At 37.7% G+C, this 19,231-nt stretch overlaps 1 protein-coding gene across 5 annotated transcripts in view; it reads left to right on the forward strand.

The window, feature by feature from the left end:
- UMAD1 (UBAP1-MVB12-associated (UMA) domain containing 1) overlaps positions 1–19,231 on the forward strand; it is a 105,810-nt gene that overhangs the window by 7,619 nt on the left and 78,960 nt on the right. The gene's annotated exons all lie outside the window — the stretch shown is intronic.

Raw genomic sequence — 19,231 nt, forward strand, 5'->3', positions numbered from 1 at the left:
TAGCACTGAAAATGTAGTTTCTTGTTTTCTTTTAACGCTGAGTACAGATCTTTGCAAAAGTTACATCCTTACAAAACAGTAAAGGTCAAAGTTTAGGCTTGTAGCTTTATGATTAGAATTGTGGGAAGGGAATATCTTACTGCAGTTTTTAAAGGACTGGCTTCTATTCAGGTTCCTTCCTTTTCATTTTATCCCCTGACTTTTTATATTAGAAACCAAGAAGTGCCTATGGATTTCTGGTCATGGTGAATGTAGATGCTCTGTCTCAGAACCTGACTCTTTAAGAATTAAATAAGAATTAAGATAAGAATTAAACAGTTTAGGGTTTTCAGTCTTCTTGTTATTCAAAAACTAATTTGAAGTATACACACCTGTGAATTGGCTAAATTTGGAGCTTTTATCAAGCTCTTACAGTTCTGCAAGTCAGCTTAAGTGTGCAGAAAAGAAAAAAAATATTGCCGTTATGCTGAAACTGATCCTTTCCTTTTTTCTCTTTTGACAATTTGTTTTCCTCTTTGTGAATCTGTCATTATCAATATTCAGCTTCTGCAGCTCTGATTTACTGACTCATTCTTATCAGTAATCTTAAAGTGTTTCTCTGTTTAAGTGTTACTTCTTGAGCATTTTCAAGTCAGAGAAGCCCCATGAGTCTTAACAGTACAAGAGACTATTGGAACCCTTTCTGAGAACTTACATTTTTGGCAAAAGTTCTCCATTAAAACAAACCTGTTTCACATCTGTGACTGTGTTGTCATGTTTAATGGCTGCCTTCCACTAGATTTTGTTCACCTGCAGCAGTTCTGATGGCTACATCAAGTCACTCCAGCATTTACATTGTGCAAGGGTCAGAGGAGACACATCATCATCCCCAAAAAGTCTGGAGACCATTTAGCATTTCAGTTTCTGTAATAGGCAGAATTCTGCACCTGAATGTTGCTATGTCCCACAGTTTCTGGTCCTGATTCTGCATTCAATTTAGCTTCATTCCTTTTTCCCAAAGTGCTGTCAGTGACTATTTAAGCTTTGTTCACATAAATTCACATAAAATTAGTCTGTTAAATATGAACTTAAGAACAATCAATTTTATTTGAGTCTTCTCTTTTTTTTAATTTTATTTTTTTCTCAGACAGAAGTTAATTTAGCTGTCTGCAATGAAATGGACTGCACTAGGAGAAGAGCTGCCATCAGCCTTATCAGTGAAGCATATCACTGTCTTGCAAGACAAATGTAGTTGCAGAATTATGGGTCAGGACTTAAGTAGATATTTATCTGGAAGGGGTGTTCTTGTCTAGGAATGGTGTCAGTGGAAAAAAAAACCCAAACCACAAAACTTAGCCATTCTGTTAGTTATTATTTTGTTACTCAGATAGAATGTTCTGAAGCTTTTCAAAACTGGTGTAAAATATTCTGTAAATCCAATAGTAAATATCTTTTACACATCTCAGTAGCAGATTTCTAGGACCATTAGTGTAAATACTGCTGTAGGCAGTGAATGCTCTCAGAGGAGTGAGAATTTAATTTCTTACATTTTAAGTTGGTTCTTAAACCCAGTCTTTCATTCAGTGCATATAAGAACAAAAAGCCTAGTTCACCAATATCCTGTGGACATGGGAGGAATCTTTCTGTATTAGCTGATATTTGAAAAGTGAGAAGAAAATTCATGCTTTACTGAGAAAGCTCCTTCACAGCTATTGCCCTGTCAAATCTTGAGAATGATTTTTTCTTTTGTTTTGATAACTTCTCCAGATAACTTCTGTTCTAAATTGCTATATTTGAAATCTACCTTTTCCATGTAAAATATCAATGCATTTGGGAATTCAATGTCTGACTAGAAAGGTGACTCATAAAAACAGCAGAATCAACAAAACAAACTTCGCAGCCTACCAGCTGAAAGAAATTATCTATTTTAGCTTTTGGGGTAAATATTGCATGTGTGGGAGTCAAGAAAAAATAATTTGTAATTCTCTCTCTACAAAATAAATACAAAATATAATTTCCTACCAGCAACTAAAACATTTTTATGTCTAACAACTAGTTCTTTAATTTTCTGGATACTGGTCATCTCATCTCTTCATGAAGCTGTAGAAATGGTACTTGTTCTGTAACAAGCAGAACTATTACTCTGAAGAGGGAAAAGAGGCTTATGAAATAGGCATAACACATGCAGTTGGTTTTGATGAGTCAATCAAATGCAGAAATGGAAAAATGTTTCAGAGGCTTTCCTGATCATCACAAATTGTTTTTAATGTTAACATTCTGAAAACCAGAATTAAGAAAACAAGTAATTTTCAGTTAGCTTGTGAATCTTGGAGAGTAGTAGTTCTTTAGGAATTCCTCACGTTTTGTGGCTTTCATAATATGAAATAAATTCCAACCTACCATTCATTGCTAGCCTTAGAGAAAAATACAGTTTTAATGCTAGCATTTTGGTTTGGCACACAACTAGAAATCTCCCATCAGTCTCAAAGATCCAAATGTTTTGTAGTCCTAATCTCAGACTAAGATCAGGAATTGAAAAACTGAGACAGCAGTGCTGCTTCCCATGTGTGTTTGGCAAGACAGTCAGAAACTCTGCAAAATCTCCATGGTGCTGATGGTGCAGCTGGGGTGGGTGGTTTTTGCTTGAAACAACTGAAAGATCATAGAATCATAGAATGGTTTGGGTTGGAAGGCACTTCTGAAGATCATTTAGTCCAACTTGCCTCCATGGGCATGAACGTCTTTCAATAAACCTGGTCATTCAAAGCTCTGTGCAGCCTGACTTTGAACATGACTTTTCTGGGCAACCTATTCCAGTGTCTCATCACCCTCATCATTTAAAAAAAGCATATAAATAACTGAAATCAATTAGAATATTGTTCTGTATGTCCTCTTTCACAAGGACTGAGAGAAGTTAATTTTGTCTTCATGTTTGGTTTAAGAGCCTGATGTGCAGGGTCTTGTTTACTTTTCCACACAAAATTGCAGTGAGCCAGAGGGAGGGAGCAGCAAATGCTGGTAGCTCCAGCAGGCAGGTGAGCCTGCAGCCCAGCCAGGGTGCCAAGGGCACAGGGGCTTGGGCACAGACCTCGCTGAGGAGCAGGGCAGTGCCATGCTCCCTGGACAAGGACACCACAGCTCTGGGGACAGTGACCAGAGAAGCAGCTCAGTTACAGGTGCTGACCAACCTGATTTTTAAACATCTTTAACTTCTGTTTCTTCCCTGAACCTAGGACAGATTTCACTTTCGTTTTTTAAGACATAAATTAACATGGATTTTCAATACTGGCCAAAGGCTGTCATTTCAGAGCTCTGCTCTCAGCTTCAGGAGCAAACCTCTTAACAAGTGGTAGGGAGTATTGGTACTTGTGGGGAGCACTAAAGTGTCACCTAAATGTTGTTTGATGAGATTCAGCAATTTTGTAATGAAGTTTTTCAATGAGGAAGTACCTAAGGAGAAATTAACAGGCACAGGATTCTCATCAGAGTAGAGTCACAGACACAGGGAGGCTGTGGCTATGATAAGAAAGTTTGGCAGGAATTTTGTACTAAGTACAAATTCTGCACTATGAACCTCCATTCTTCCTGCTGGGCTTTCCTAGAGCCATCTAGGACAGCCATCTAGAATTTATGAGCAAATTTTGGTTTAATGTTGATTTGTTAATGTTTATCCCTATTGGAGTAAGCATGATTTTTGCCTATCAGGTTTCCTCTCAATTGAAAATAGTCACAGACATAAGAAATTAAGGGTTTTGAAATCTCTTCCAAATAAATAGAAGGATCTGTGGTATTTAAGTGAGTCTTGGATTTGTTCAATTAACCAGTGTCCCTTCAGTTTCAATGGTGATGTCTGAATAGAAGAAACTCTACAGAGCAAATGTGTTCAGCCTTGCACCAGCATCTAAAATGTCACAGAAAAGGAGATGGGAACTACTGTTTTTCATCCTGTGTTTCATCCTTTCTTATTAAAAATACAGAAAAGAACTGGTACTAATACCAGTTGACAGGTAGAAAATTTGGGAACTTTACTGTGAGCAGTGAGATGTTGCTTTCATTATTACAACCTGCTATGACAAAGTCCGGAACATAAAGGGCTGCAAAAAGAATACACAGGGAGTTTGATAAATTATGGTGGATGATAACAGGTATTCTTACCTTAAAATTTTGGTGGTCAGGTATGGCTTACTCTTTTAAGTTAATCTCGGCAAGGCATTTGAACTTTGGCTTATTTCAGATGAGGTACTTGAACCTTCCTCTGATGTATTCAGTGTCTATATTATTGTGTTAAATCAGTATTATAATTCCTTCTTACAGGATCATACTCATCTGTAGACAGGAGTATTCTCATCCTCTGTGAAACTGTGAAAAGTATGATTTGCATCCAGATGAAAACTTCCCTTTGTCAAACTGCAGTTATATTGCAGAAGAACATCCTTAACAAATGGGAAATCTTCTGTACTGAAAATACCAAAAAATAAAATAAAAATAAAATAAACAGCCCCAGTCAGCTTTTAGTTTTGGAAATCTGAACTGTTTTTCCAAAGAACAATTTTGTGTATACTTGTTCCTTTCCAAATTGCAGCTTCTGTTTTGCCATGAATTTACTCGGTATGCAAGTAATTTTTTGGGGTACTTTGGATAAAGTGCATATTTGAATTAAGGAACACTCCAAATGTTGCCCAACATGGAAAAAGACCTTACAGTAGGATCCTTAGAGTTTCCATATTGATCTTAGTAGTAGAGACATCTGTATACTTTTTAAGAACCCCTTACATGTTTGCCTCTGAGATAAGTACATATATACAAAATCTATGTATACCTTTTTTTGGAGTGAATCTGTTATTAAATGGAAATTTAATATATTAATACTCCTGAAACAAAGGAGTACCCCCATACTAGTTCATTACTGCAAATCAAATACTTTTTCTGCTTTCTTCCCTCTGCATATACACCTCAAAGATTAAATGCATCAAGAGATTTGTAAAATCTTAGTGTTACTGCTGCTGTTTGTTTTCTAGGAGTTAGAAGGAATGTGTAGAAAGTCCTTGTAAATATCTGCTTTGCTTTTGCATTAATATTTAAGGAGCTTTTGAGTGGTGCTAGTAAGGAAGGTTGGGCTGCAGTGTTTTAAAATATACTGTTACATTAAAGAAATGTACAAGGCATTGTGCCAGTTGGAAAAAAGCAGTGTCTCAATGTCCTTTCATTTTCTGCATCAATGGACTTAACATTACCTATTTTTTATATAACAGGAAGTGCTTGTGTAGTTATTCCCTACCTTATAGTTTCTGAATAACCAAGCTACTGTTTTTTAATGGGTTTTGAGGTTAAAATATTTAATACTAACTTTATAGTAATCTGAGATTTGGGGAATATCTGTTAATACTTTTATCTAAACAATATTTTATATGTGTCAGCCTGTGCCACTGTAAGTGAACCCTTTTGATGCACACTAAGAAGTTACAGTATTTAGTGACCTCTTTCCTGAAGTGCTGCTTTGTGGTTTTTATACTTAAAAACCACGGTAGTTCATCTGGGCATTGAATTTTGCAGCCAGAGTTGATTGAAAAAGGAGGAGGAGGAGGAATTCAGAAGAAACAGTCCTCTCCTGTTACCGATCCTTAGTTGCATAAGGAGGTAATGTCTCCACTTCATTCAGTGATGAAGTCAAACTAATCCTCTTTGGGACTAATTTTGCACAAAAACAACCTGCGGTTTTCAGTGGTGCCGCTAGATGGGGATTTCCCTCGGATTCAGGGCTCGGAGGGCTTTGCTCTCCCCCTTTCACACACAAAAGTGCAGTAGTAGTAATTATCAGTGCGCCATTTGATTAGACTGTAGGTTTTCAAGAGATTTATAAAAAGCTTTTTAAAGCCTAATATCAAATCTATAATGACATTCCAACCTAATAAAAACAATGAAGCTTGAAATGTTGACAGCATGTATCTAGATGTTGGCTTGTAATTCGTTCCAAACAGATCTGTTGAGGCCCATGTGGGACCTAAATAACACAAAGAAGTAAATTTGCATATTTTACAGCAGGGGGAAAAAACAGAATGCAAAAACATGAATAATTAGGAGCACAAGCTTCATGCTATATTAATACTGTTGAAAAGCATGTGTTGATTGTATTCTGAAAGCCAGTAGTGATTTGGTTGAGTGAACTCAGTCAGCATCTCTTATGCAGATTAAAGGATCTGGGTTACAGAACAACTGAAATTCATTGTTTTGCTGTATAAGGAGGTATATTTCTTAAAAGAAATGCTTTTTTTTTTCCTCTTAGATTCTATACAGCATAAGGATTGGTTCTCTTTAATGCATCATCAAAGAATATTTTTATTGACAAATGACTGTGCATTTCTTCATTTACTTGTATACCTCGAGATTTTAAAAACAATTCTCTCAGCCACAAATCAGATGTTAGTGTATTTAGCACTTTAGTATACATGACCTACTTACTTTTCATTCCACAAAATTTTTCTTCCTTTTGCTTTCTAGGGCTTGAGCTCCTGGAACATACTCATGATGCTTTCATGCTATGAATTTATTATTTTTAAATTTGCAGCAAATGCCCTTCTCAAAATATTACCATACAGGCCAGTTTTGAATCTGAGTATTGTGAATGGTTGTGTTGGCTTCTGTTGATTGTAACATACAATGTCTAGCATACTTTTTATGAAAGAAAAGGTTATTTACTTAAAAACGGTAAGTATCAAAAGTGATTTATTGTTTGCTTTGGCTGAATATTGTCTTGGCCTCTAAACTCGCAACTGTCTTAAAAAGTTACCTGGTTTTGACCATGGACTCCAAGGAGGAGAAAAGAAAGAAGATGAGGACTTCTTGTGTAACTTGTTAAAATGCTGGCAAGAAAGAATTATCTGCTGAATTATCAAACAGCTTTATTTTGGAGCTTTAAGAGACAAAAATGCATGGAGCCAAACACTTCCATTCTGTCTATTAAGCACATCTTCTTAATTTGCATAACCAAAGGAAGAAAATAGTAAAATGTAGCTGTCTTTTTAGAAGTTGATGTAATTGTAAAAGGTTAAAGAGGCATCTGGCAAAAGGTTGTTTTGAGGTCACACATGCATCTGGCAGTTTGCTGCCAGTCCTCTAAGAAAATATTGGTTGGGGTTGCATTCCTGTTTTTCATATTAACTGCCTTCAGACTTGATGTATAATAGTCACTCTCTACAATCCAGGTCTCCAAAGTGCTCCTCAGAGGTTTGGTCCTACTGATTTTAATTTTTGCAAATACTGATGGAAGCAGAATATGCTTAAGTAAGAAAATCCTTTTTTTTCTAGAAATTTTTTCTTAGAAAAGAGGAAGACTTTTTTTGGACATGAGTGGTCTACAGTGATGTGTTTACATAGCTGAGATTGTATTTTTTAACCTTTCTTATAGTAGGGTGATCCCTTTTCACACCTGGCTTCTGACATTTTACTCCCGTATGTAGAAGTTCACTCTCTAGTAGCAGTGCCATAGTCTATTGCCTATATAGCATTCTTAAAGCAATTTGAAGTTGAAATATACAAAAGGAAAATACCTATTGTCTATTATAAAACAGAGTAAACCCAGTAAAATATACTATAAAAGTATGGATTTTCAAATGCTGGTTGTAAACTTTGTTTCCCAGAACATGCTGATCATTAAATCACTTTTAGAATTAAAAGTTTCTTTGCTTTATGGTGCAAAGAAAATGGTATGTTCTCAGGGTATGAGAACATACTTTAGGCCAAGTCTGATTTGCCTATACACTGAGTGGACTCACAGCTACAGCTAACTGAAAAACAGGAGGTTAAAAATGTGTTGCAGGAGCACAAGCTGATGTTCTGGCAAGTGATAAATTCAGGTTGAAGTCCCTCTTTCAGCAATTTACAGCACAGTTAGATGATCATGCCTTGCAAAGAGGGCCTAGTCATTAGCTCATGCAATCACTGCCTGTCTGGTTGGAGTCATTCATACTTCTACAGATGTTAATCAGTGTTAATTTTCTCAGAAGGAAATGTTGAACTGATTTTACACACACCCCTCACTATCTCTGGCAAATAAATGTTTTTGTACTTTTTTTCAGTGGAAGAAGAAAAATTCCTTTTCCAAAGATATATTGTCTTGTTTATTTTTAATTAGATATTATAGAGAAACTCAACAAAGTTTTGTCCTGTGTTTTACAAGTGCTTCAAATCAGTTACATTATAGGTCTCAGTGTGAAATAGTAACATTAGTCTAAGGCTTTTCCTTAAAAAGGAAAGGTGGCTTGTCACCTTGGCTATAAAGATGTGGGGTTTTTTAGCTGCTCCTTCTTGGTATACTAGTTGAGTACATTTCAGTCAGGAAAAACAAATTAAACTATATAGGGGACTTATCCATTCAGTTGTTTTGCATTTCAGTGCTATTTCATCTGGTTTTGCCATAACACATCTTTGGAGGTTGCCAAAAATATAATGTGCTTTCTGATGTGTGCTCGCGGAGCTGAATGATCTTCAGCTTTTACATAGTACTTTCCTCCACAGATGAGGGTTGTGTGGGCAACAATGAAATTTACTCTCTTCCTCCAGTCAAAAAGAAGCATTTGCTCACAGCATTGACCATGGCTTGCTGGGGAAATTTTGCAGTAATCACTATGTTCTGACATGATCATTTAACTTTCTGCTTTTTATATATTTTAGGAAATCTCCACTAATTTTAGTCAATTAGTGCCATTTCCATTGTCATGGGAATAGCTATTTCCATTAGTATGGAATAGTGCTATTTCCATTTTACATGACAGTAAAAAATAAAGAAGAATGCAACTACGTCCTAGAACTAGTGGGCTGCTTCATTTGTGCAGTTTGTTTATCTGTTAGCACACCCCCTGCTGTTAGTAGTTACCCATCTACACTGCAGGATATAATCCTAGCCTTAATTCTGTATATTGTTTCCTCGATTTACACATGGTTGTTTGCTATAAAAACTGTGTATAGGGCAAAAATTATAATGGACAGAAAATATGCCAAAAGCTTAAGTTGATGTAACTCAGAATATTGGTACAGTGTGTATCTCTCTCTTTCCTCTTCCCAGCAGTTGAGATAAATGTGGGACTTCAAATTAATTCAGCAGATGAATACAGTCTCTTAATTTCCTTCTTGATTTTGCCAGCATGTCTAGGTGAAGTCAGGGGAACGTGGATTAGGTGGATATGGATTTTGTATTTTGTCTATAAGAATACAAGTACAAACTGTAGGGAAATCTCCCAGATGGAAGTATTGAGCTGTCAGTGGTGAGGCTCATTGTCAGTGGTGAGGCTCATTTGTGGTGCACAAAGGTGCTTTGGTTTGTTGTGGGGTTTTATGTGGTTTTTGTTTGTTTTTCTCTTTCAGTTACCCTCAGATTAAAGATGAGGTTTTTGAGCATGTAACTGCCATGTGAATATACATTTTATTTCAGTTAAATTGGGCAAGCTTCCTTAAAATGATTCAAAGTCACAGACCTTTCCTGGAACAAAACAAAGTAAACCAGAAAAGATTCTTGCTGTTAGTCTGTATCATTTAAAATCTCTTTTTGCTGAGATCTTTCTGGACCAGCAGTATACTCCAGTTGTTCAGGATTTAAGCTCATAGTTTTCATACTACCAGGTGAACAAGGGAGAGCAGCAATTTAAAACCCATTAGATTAATTTTTGTCCTTATTTCAGTCAGTTTGAAACTTAAGGGGTTTTTTACAGGGACGGAATGGAACTTTATGGCTATTTCTTTGCCATTTTATTTTTCAATGGGAACTTGCCACAGGTCTTGCAGAAGGGCAGGATTACAGAAGATTTGCTTTACAAAAACATTAGAAGAGCTATTGGAGGAGAAAGCATTCAATATTATCTTTAAAAGATGGATATTAAATACACATACCAATGCACTCTTCATTAGGAGGCAAAGTTCTGGATAGGATTTTTTTTTTGGTTGGAACTGTTTTCTTTTACTAACCCACAAGTTATGTCAACACTCTTATAAAAAGATGCGTGAAGAGCTTTAATTAGTTCTAAATGCTGACTCCAGTTGAATATAAACTTCAGTTGGATATACCAGCTCTTACAAAAATTTACTTCTACTTTACTACTGAGCAACCCAAAGGTGAAACCCAGTAAAGAACGAGTAGTAGTTTTCATGTCATGTATTGTGTTTTTAAAAAATAGGAAAGAGTGAACCAAGAAGTAGAATTAAGCATCGCTGAAATTTAGTTTACAAAATCTGTTTAGAGTATATTTGCCTAAAACGACCTACTGGAAGAAGCAGAGACCAGCAATAAGCTTGAATTCTTGGTATGCTCCAGAGGTGAAGTGTCTGAATCAAGGCACCATACCTCAAGCACATCTGTCCACTTGACTCAAAACCAAAAGCAGAAGTTACAGCATGCACTTCTTGAAATATGTTTAGTGTGTATTTGTGCTTATTCAAGCATTCATCTGAGAAGTGGGAGACCTCAGCTCAAGTTCTGCATAGGCTGAGTGCTGTCAGATGCACATCTTCCAGCATCAAGGTCTAAAAGTCCAGTGAGAGGACTCCCAGTGTTTATACTGGCTGCACAGTGGTTCTACTTCAATAATGCAAGACAGAGGAGCTTCTCTGATACTGCATGAGTCACTGAACTTCAGTGGCCTGTGAGTAAGAAAATGGGAATATTGATCTCTGCTCCCTGGCCCATGTGCGTGGTGAATTTGTGCTTTTTTTATTTCTTAAAATGAAATGACTAAAGCTTTTGAAAAAATTTTGCATCACAAAGAGACAGAATGTGTTGCCAACTATTAGGTATCAGGCTCAGACTTGTTCTGATTTGTTTTACTTCTGTCCCAGGCAACCTTTTCTGTTTGGGTGAACCAGGTCCAGCTTCCAAAGGAAGGGGAGAAAGGTTCCCAAGCCAACTAAAGTGTAGCTGACAGAGAGAGCTCCCTGTGGCAGCCAGGAGTCTGAATATCATCAGACTACAGGGACCAGATTTCAGATCCATTGTTTCTTGAATGGGCTGGTTTAGAGGGTGAGAGTAAAAGCAGTATCTGCTCTCCTTTTCCCTGGAAATTAAAACAAGGGGAATGTGCCCATCATGCCTGAAACATGCAGTGGGAAATGTGAGGGGAGACATAAGTTAAGCTGCTTCCCGATTGGATCCAGGACACTGGTGCAGAAGTGACAACTAATGAATTTAGGTTCCTAATGCATTTTTTTGGCTTTTAAGACAGCTGCTTTCTTAGATTATTGTTTCAAGTATTCCTTTGTAGGCCTCCTACCAGTTCTAATCTTGTTGATAGCAAAATATGCATTCCGTGTGAAGATAATGAGTCGGGCTTTGTTATAATACTCATTTAAAGTAGCATAAGCAGCAGTCAAATTCTATACTTGCAAGTCTTTGCTATTGCACTAAACTACCTTTTTAGGAGTATTAAGAAACTTTTAAAACAAAAAAGGGAGCAAAATGATTGAGCATCATGCTTTGGGTGCTATGCAACTTGTCACAGCCATAAATGCATTCATTAGCTGTCAAAATTTGATTTTAAAAAGCCCTACTTTGTTGCTGGACAGTGTGCTTCAGGCACAGCTGTTTGGCAGAAGAGGGTGCATTTTGTTTGTGCATGTTCCTTCTGCTGGCTTTGTGATCCAGTGGGCAGGGGCTCCCGGCCCTCCCGAGGGGCTGACAGTGCTTGCTGGTAAAAGAAATGGCATCTTGTTCTGTGTAAAATAATAGTATCACAGGATATGCTGAGTTGGAAGAGAGCCACAAAGATCAAGTCCAACTCCTCGTCCTGCACAGAGTTGCATCATGTGCCTGAGAGCGTTATCCAAACTCTTCTTGAACTCTATAAGCCATGGTGCTGTGACCACTTCCCAGGGGAGCCTGTTCTAGAGCCCAGCCACCCTCTGGGTGAAGAACCTTTGTCTAATATCCAACCCAAACCATCCCTGACACAAGTTTAGGCCATTTGCTCTGGTTCTGTCACTGGTCACCCAGAGAAGAGATCATTGCAACTGCAATGATGTCTCCCCTCAGTCTCCTCTTCCCCAGACTGAGCTGACCAAGTGACCTCAGCCATGTCTGGTACGGCTTCTGTCTTCCCCTCAAGGCCCTTCACCATCTTTGCTGCCCTCCTTTGGGCAGTCTCTAGCAGCTTAATGTCTTTTTTACATTGTGGTACCCAAAGCTGCACACATTATTCAAGGTGAGGCCGCCCCAGCTCAGAGCAGAGCAGGACAATCCCCTGCCTTGCCTGGTTGGTGATGCTGTGCCTGATGCCCCCCAGGACACGGGTGGCCCTCCTGGCTGCCAGGGCACTGCTGAATCATATTTAACTTTCTGTCAACCAAGACCCCCAGATCCCTTTCTGTGGCACTGCTCTCCAGCCTCTCATTCCCCAGTCTGTTGCAACCCTTTACATCCAGGGTTTTACCATCCCAGGTGCAGAATCTGACACTTTCCCTTGTTAAATTTCATACAGTTGGTGATTGCCCTGTTCTGTAATTTGTTGAGGTGTCTCTGCAGGGCCTCTCTGCCTTTGAGAGGTCAACAGCTCCTCCCAGTTTTGTATCATCTGCAAACTTGCTTAGTATCCTTTCAACTCTTGTGTCCAAGTCTTCAATAGAGACTCCTGCAGAACCCCACTAGTGACAGGTCACCAGTCTGATGTCACCCCGTTCACTGTAACCCTTTGTGTCTGACCCCTGAGCCAGCTGCTCACACATTGCGTGATGTGTTTATCCAGCTTAATGCTGGACATTTTCTCCAGAAGGATCCTGTGGAGACAGTATTGAAAGCTTTTCTGAAATCCAAAAAATTACATCAACTGGTTTCCCTTCCCTGATCAACTAGGTAAAGTAAAACTTTATAGTAAAAAAAGTAAAACTTTATAGTACAGTAAAAGCTGTCCAACACATCCTGATTTCAAGTTTGATTATAAGAAGTCATTAAGAACTTCAGATTAAATGTTCTTAAAATTTTACTTACTTGCATATTGCTTTTTTAAAAACCTGTAGCATTCAGTACTGCCATGGAAGTTGGTTTAGATTTGTTCAGGGCCATAGTCCAATAGTGTTTGTCTTGTCTTTATCCTTATAGTCCTGAGCTAATTTGTCTTGCAATGTTTGGGTTTTTTTGCAGTCTTCTGTTTTAACACAAAAAGGCAATTTTTTTTTTTTTTTTTTTTTTTTAAAGACTCCCCTCCCCCTCAATTTCTCATTATATCTTTTACTGGTTGAGCAGTACAGGCTCATACCTGCTTAACGTTAGCAGGTATCTTTCAGCTGCACATCTTGCATACTGACCTTTGTAACAGATACTCTTGAGCAAGAAATGTTTTCTTTTCTGTTTGATTAATCAGATGTAAACCAAAGGATATCTGTGTTGTTCTTTTGTTTTCTTATTTCAGAAGGTGTTATATCTTTAAGTGGTCTTGTCTACTACTTCCTTTCTCTCTTTTTTCTTGCCCTTTCCCTTGGGTCCATTGAAATTTCTGAATCCTCTGGGTTTATATTTCTTTAAGTCTTCAGCACATTCCTGGCAGCATAAGCCATCTGTTTGCTTACATTCTGTAGCTAAAGTCAATGAACTTCTTGTGCAGGGAATGAATTATGAAGTTAAGACATTTCTGGTGAGAACATGCCTAGGCACCTTTGATCTTGACTCTGGAGATCCGGCTTAACACGGGGTACAAATGAACAAACTCTAAGAGGCTCTTGTTTTAAACCTTCTATTTCCATTCTATTCCTGCTATTTCCATTCTACTACTGATGACTTTCCTCATGTAGCCCCCCTGTTACCTTTGCCAACTGGAGAGTGATGAACCCTTAATCTTGTTATCTGTCTGTGTGACTTTAAGTGGCATAAGTGCTCTGATGTGATACCTGCACAGTTAAGGACCAGCTGGTTGATGTAGTGTTTCAGGAGTCCAGTCTATTGTGCCCTTTTGAGAGAGCTGAACCATGTACTACACTGACATGCTGCAAGCAGATGGTGATAGCTGATGTACTGTGAGGATATTCTTTGACTTTTGCTTTATGTCTGGTAGGCTTTTTATTACCATGAAACCACCCAAAAGAACAGAACCGTTGAAAAAAGCTGATGGTTTCTGAGGTCAGGATTTTGAGTACATTATTTAAGATAACTAAATAGATAAATGCTATATAAACTGCCTCCAGAAATCATCTGAAGGCCAGAACAAAATGTTACAGGGTCCTTGTCCTTTCTTCCTTCAAAACAACAGCTTCCAACTAGAACTCATATTCTGAATTATAAATTGAATGATGTGCATGAAACCTAGTTATGAAGTACAATGTGCAGGTAAACAGGATAAGTAATGTGACCTCACTTGCTTTAGAAACATATTGAAATGCTAGTCAAGCAGAAGCAGAAATACCCTGAAGTGTATTTACTTTGGCCATTTGTTAAAATCTTGCCTACCTTTAGATATTCCTTACTTCTGACATATTTATTATCAACAGACAGAAGAGTTTCAGCTTGTACGCTTGATGGACAAAGAGGTATCCAAGAGCTTTCTATATTCTTAGACTCCCCACACTCTAGTAAAAGTTATTTTAGTTCTTAAATAAAACGTCTTATTTGTACACATTACTACACACCCTGAGGGTAACATTTAAGAGATGCATTGAAGCAGCTCAGGAACAGTTTGTAGATTCCCATTAAACCTTTAGCATGAGTTTACTTGTGGCTGTGTCTGTCGCCGTCCTACTTTTTCAAGGTGGATTTATGTACAGAGTTTTTTTTTTGTAAACCTGAGGCTCACTTGGTGAGCATAATTCATGCTACAGTCAGAGTGGAAGTGTTTGGATATTTTGGATGCAAATTTTATAGATAGGTCAAATAAATACAGGTTGAAGGAAGAGCATTGCAGATAGGGAGGCTTTGTTATATTTTACCTCATTGTAAACTGAATGTCTGGTTACCATTTTTCCTCGTATAAGTTCCATCTGTATTTTAGCATGGGAGGGTCACTTGTTGGATTTTTTCCCCTGCTTACACAATGGAGCATACACACTAGACAGTGGTATTGATTCTTACAGAACACTACTAATACTTTACTGCATGTACACCACCTGCTTCTGAACAAAATATTTCTAGCAATCCATATGTATATTCTTTTCTATTACTACTTAATTGCTTTCTGAACAGTGAACTGAAAGAATAGCTTCAATTAAAATAAGTGTGTGCAGCGGAAATGAATTCAGTGTAACATTAAAGGGGAAAAGATTCAAAGATAAATGTGGAGTTATAAATGTAGTGGAGCTCCACAGTTCTTGACCATCTCCTGTGATATCTTCTAAGGGGAGGACTCTCAAGCAGTCAAATCACAGGTGACAAAAAGACTAAATAACTCGTTTGGTCTCATAGCACCAGTTAACTCTTGTGTCCTGCTGTTCTTCTTCAGTGAGAAAATACCAGGGTAGAGTCAGGTGTGTCAGCATCTTCCATGATGATGCCCTCTTGACAAAGAGGAATTTCAGGATGTTAAACATTGTGTATGATGGAACCATTGCAACTAAATCTGCTCTTAATGGCTTAGAACATGAGAGGAAATGGGAGAGGCACCAAATATGTCTTTGATTTACCTTTGAGCTAACTGATTTCAGGTGGCCAGTCTAGTATGTTTGTCCATGCAAATTAGAGTGCCCTTTTGGTCCCAAAGGTAACAAATTTTAAAATTAAGAGATAGACACACAGAAAAAGCATATCTTACCAAGACGTGGTAGAAAGTATTAGCTATCCTTGTTCAAAATTCAACCTCTGTTGTTCATAAGCGTTACATCTCATGGAAACCAATAGCTTTTGGCTAGTTTCCAGACACGTGGGGGAAACTTTAGGTTATAATTATGCTTTACAGCTTCTTTTAATTAAAAAAACAAAATAGAAACAACTTCATGTTGACCACAATTTACTTGTGCCTAAGTGTTTTCATGAAAATAAATACTGTACCAATGTGAAAATTTGGTTCTTAAGAAAGTGAGCTTAATCTTTAGGAGTTCTTTTATGTGAATGCATTTCACAGAGATATATGATTATCTGTTCAAATTCTTGGTTTCAAGATTTGAACATAGTAAAGTTTTCTTTCTCTGTGTAAACTGAAAGCAATGATAGTCTACTTAGGAGTATGTTTACCTGCTACTTTTTTCATTGAATGAAGGCTGAAAGTTGATGACATGTATTTTATGTGCAGCTGTCTGTGCATTTTCAATATAGGAGGAAATACAATCAGTTCAGCATGACTGGATTACTATAAATAGTGCTAGAAAATACCTTCATTTCCTCTCCACATTTATTTTTGTCATATGTCTTACTGACTGTAACACATAATGTAACCAAAAGTAGAGTGTTATATTTTTATTTTAAAAATGCAACGTTAAAACACAGAGTGGTATCTGTGTTTGAGAAACAGAACTGTAAAATAGAGCCCACCTTATGAAAACATTTTGGGCATGTCTGCTCTTTTTTTTTAGGGAGATAAGGAATTTATTAATTGCAGATTATAGTGATGAAAGCAAGAATGCAATAAATTTTTGTGCTAAAATGATAAAAAAAGTTATTTTGGGAACTAAGCGGTATATTTCTGCATTAATAGAAAAAAATTAAAGACTTCAGTCCTCAGTTTTGTCCTTCTAGTGGAAGCTAACTAGATAAAAATTATTTTACAGTAATTCTAACTTAACATTCTTTTTTAGTTGAAAAGTGGAAACTTTAAGGAGGGTGATTATGCTTTCTATGTATCATCATTTGCAAAACTAGTGTGATTTGCTGTCTTCTAACTAGGTGTGAAAATGATGCATTTTATTAGTCAGATAAGTGCAGGCTACAGTAACACACCCTACTAACATGTCTGAAAGGAAAAGCACCTTCCCAAAGTACTAATTCCATTACCAGCAAATCCCACAGAGCCTGCCCTCCCATGGCTTCACTGCTCACTAGCCTTAGCCCTGGTCCCTTAGCCCCCTTCAGTCCCACAGATGTCTCCTTTCATGGTTTGGCAGGGAATGGCGTTTCCAGGACTGGCTGGCCCAGCACACGGTGCCACCCCCAGCTGCACCTAATGCAGCACTTGGCTCTGGTGGGGGGCAGCTGGCTCCAGGGGCTGCTCACAGCCCTCTAGCCCTTGGCTGAGCTGATCTGGCTTAGCAGCTCCGGTTCAGGACTTGGTTGAAGCTTAATTGATACAGGCCAATGATCGCAAAAGTTATTAATGAATAACAAATGGAAACACGTAGGCCATCCAACTAAAAAAAAAAAAAAAAAAGTAGTAGTTGTGTATTGCTTGGTTTTATAAGGAGTAGAGAAGTCTATAATTGCCTCTGTGTTACTAGGAAAGTAACTTTCAGGAGAGCTGCAAAAAGGTTACTTTTGTGGAAAACTTTAGCACCGATTTTGTGGAAAACATTAGCACTGATTGTTCCCAGGGACTTGATTCTCAGTGTTCTACGTGGCAAGTAAGTTTTCCATCATTTGTGCCTGTGCCAGGGGAAGATGACAAGCCATCCAGCCATATAAAAGCTGGATGTTAAGGGGTGTGCCTTCCTGTTATGAAACTTGCTGCAATCCTGAAATTCAAAGTAGATGAGAATGCATGCAAGACATTGAGAACAATGGAACAAGAGGGTAGGCACTGAAATAAATATGCTGGAATGTAGATTCATCAAGTTAACTTTCTGATGAAATAAAGCTGGGAACTTTGCTGTCTCTAAAATCATGTTATTAGGTGAGTTCAACACCTCTCACTAGTGAGCTTGCTTATATGAGTAGAAACTATAGTAAACCTGTCTGAGAGCAACCATATGCCAGAAGCTGACCCAAGGGTATGATGAACCAATGATGTTTCATGGATGTATCTTTCCATTAAAAAAAAACAAAAAAAACCCAAAAAACAAAACAAAGCAAACTCAAAAACAAAACAAAACAAACAAACAAACAAAAAAAAACCAAAACAAACCCAACCAACCAAAAAACCCCAAAATATAGGGGGAAAAAATTGAGTTGTTTGCTTTTGTAAATATTTACACTAGCTAGATACCTGAATGGTGTAATAGCTTAAATGGCGTCCTTTAAACAGGAGGAAAGGCAAATATACAAGAGAAACCTTTAAAAAAACCCCAAAACCAAACCAAAAAGCATGATTTTTAAAAATCCTATAAGCTATGAGCAGTATGCTGCTGCATTGTTCCCGAGAACAGAAGTTCCCAGCTAGGATTATAGTGAAGGTGATTGAGAATAGATGGATGAAGTGTGATACATAGAAGAAGGAAGTAAAGTCTGCAGAGGTATTGCTTGATACCTTCAGAGCCATCTAATTTTAAAGTCAAATGTCATCAAAAGAAAATAGATCCCTTAGTCTAAGGGCATTATTGGAGAAAATACTGACATAATGCTTTTAAATATACAGATGCATTTTTCCACAATTAATTTTGTACTGTGTCCCACAGTAGATTCAGGTTGGAGGAGGCTGGAAAACGTGCTCCAATGCTAGCATGAAAAATATCTGATTATCAGCAGACTCAGGTGAAGTTAAAACACTTTGTAAGTCTGCAAAAAAACCCTGTTAGTCTCCAAAAAGAGTAGTCATCATCTGTATTTCTACTTCGTGTGCAGACTCATCTTTTTTCTCCTTCCTCCCTGTTGAACAAGGTAGCTTTTACTAAGAATTGCAGTCTCAGTATGATTAATTGGTTTTTAGAATGTGTAACAATTTTGTATACTTGACACATTGAGATAAGGTGATTAATATTTCCTATAGGCAGTACCTTCCAATTTATTTTTAGTAAAATGTAAGTATTTAAGAATTCCCAAGCAGTGAACAAAGCAGATGTCACCCTGAATGTTTACAGAGGCGAGTTTCAGCTTGTACCAACTGAGTGGGGAGAAGACCTTCCTTTCAGTTTCTGTTCATAGCAGTGACTTGTGAGAATGAAACAGTGCAGTTGGTACAACTGGTTTGATATCGAAACAGTTCATCCATGTACTTTGTCTATATTGCTGTATTCCTTTTACTGTGTAAACTGTGCTAAATTTGGGGGACCTAGAACATAATAGAATAGCTGAGTAAGGACAGAGCAGATGGCAAACAATTGCCCATTTCCTGAAATCTTTGTACAGAATTTGGAGGCAAGGCAATTCAAGGAAATGCTCAGTATAAAAATGAGGGAGCTGCAATAATTCATGAGATGGATTGTGTTGAGTAGGTCTAGAAGGTTGAGTGTAGGTCTGGCATTGAGAGCTTCTGTTGGCTCTGCTGACTGA

This window comes from Passer domesticus, chromosome 1, assembly GCF_036417665.1.
Source record: "Passer domesticus isolate bPasDom1 chromosome 1, bPasDom1.hap1, whole genome shotgun sequence".
Taxonomy (NCBI): Eukaryota; Metazoa; Chordata; class Aves; order Passeriformes; family Passeridae; genus Passer; species Passer domesticus.